Below are 1530 nucleotides of genomic sequence, written 5' to 3' on the forward strand. Positions count from 1 at the left end.
GGCCTATCTTGAGTATGTTGTGGAACAGGCAGCCACAAATAGTAGAAATGGGCAACCAGCTTGGGGGTGGACATGCTTATGGGCCAAGGGGCGTTTGTGAATAATCAGATTGGATATCCTGTAGAGGTCTATGAGCAGATTAATGAATGTGCCCTGAAGGCATGGAAAATGCTATCAGGATCAGGAGACCTAGGAGCAAGCTTGTCAAAAGTTATTCAGGGGAATAATGAGCCTTTTGCAGACTTTCTTGCCAGATTGGTGGAGATGGCATCGAGAGTGTTCCCGAATGTGGACACTGCCATGCCGTTAGTCAAACAGCTGGCATACGAACAGGCTAATAAGCCGTACCGGGATGCTATCCGACCCTATAAAGCCAAAACATTAGATGTATGGATCAAAGTTTGTAGGGACATAAATGAATCTGTTCTCCAGGGACAAGCTTTAGCTGCTGCCATTGTGGCAGGGTTAAAAGGAAAGCCAGGCCAATCTGGGCCACGCAAGGGAATACAAGGAGGCTGCTTCGCCTGCAGCCAGCAGGGGCACTTTTGACCTTCTTCAAGAACAAGTGGATATATTAGGACAGATGGCCTTCCTTCCCTGTATACATCGCATGACTGGAATATGTATAACATCTGTAAAGTTTCAGAATTTTTCCCAAGCAGGTAATTTATCCCAAGAAATTGGAACAATGCTGCGAGGAAATTGGAGCCATGAGTTCGACAAGAAGATGGCAGAGTTGCGAGCATCCATCGTGGCAACAAATAACACCCGAGTAGAGATTGCCACTGTGCAGCAGTGGCTGAAGGCTATGCAGGGCACCGTTAGCTTCCTCAAGAATTGGGAGGGCATGGTTTTTTGGGGGTTCCTTTTGGTTGTGGCGTGTGGAGGTATACTGTGGTGCATGATGCGCATGCAGTGGCAGACAGTGGCCCAACGGCAAATGCTCGTCCAAGCTATGGCAACGCTGGAAGCAGGAGGATCTCCCTCCATTTGGCTAAATATGCTGGACCAGTAGTCAATGACGGGTAAGACCCCCTCATTCGCATACCAACCTAAGACAGACTGACAACCATGATGTTGCTGAGTTGATGACGGGTAAGGATGCTAAATGAAAGAGGGCAACCTAAGCCAGGCACGGTCCCTTGGCCTTCCTTGGTTTTAATTAAAAAAAAGGGGGAGATGTGGGAAGTGGGCGCAGTTGAGCCAGTCAAGATGGCGCCCTGGCTGGCTGCCAAGCCTCGTGACCCTCATTTGTTTTCTCCAACTCGCACAAGCACTGTAAGCTTGATCACACGCAGCCTGCCTGACATGATACATCACCGAGCATGATTCTATTGCGTGGCCCAATGATTTGCTGCTCTGCCTGCATGTGAGCCCCGTGCTCATGTCCTGATTGGCTCCGTGTGATGGTCTGATTGTGGGATGGATCTGATGAGGGTATATATTGTGGGATGAAGAAGAATAAAAGAGAGAGAGTTGCTTGAACCTCACCTTGGTGTCCGTGTTGTCCTTTCCTCGGCTCTGCTGGTC

The sequence above is a fragment of the Nannospalax galili genome, unplaced genomic scaffold (assembly GCF_000622305.1).
Source record: "Nannospalax galili isolate Female #2095 unplaced genomic scaffold, S.galili_v1.0 scaffold788, whole genome shotgun sequence".
NCBI classification, from domain to species: Eukaryota; Metazoa; Chordata; class Mammalia; order Rodentia; family Spalacidae; genus Nannospalax; species Nannospalax galili.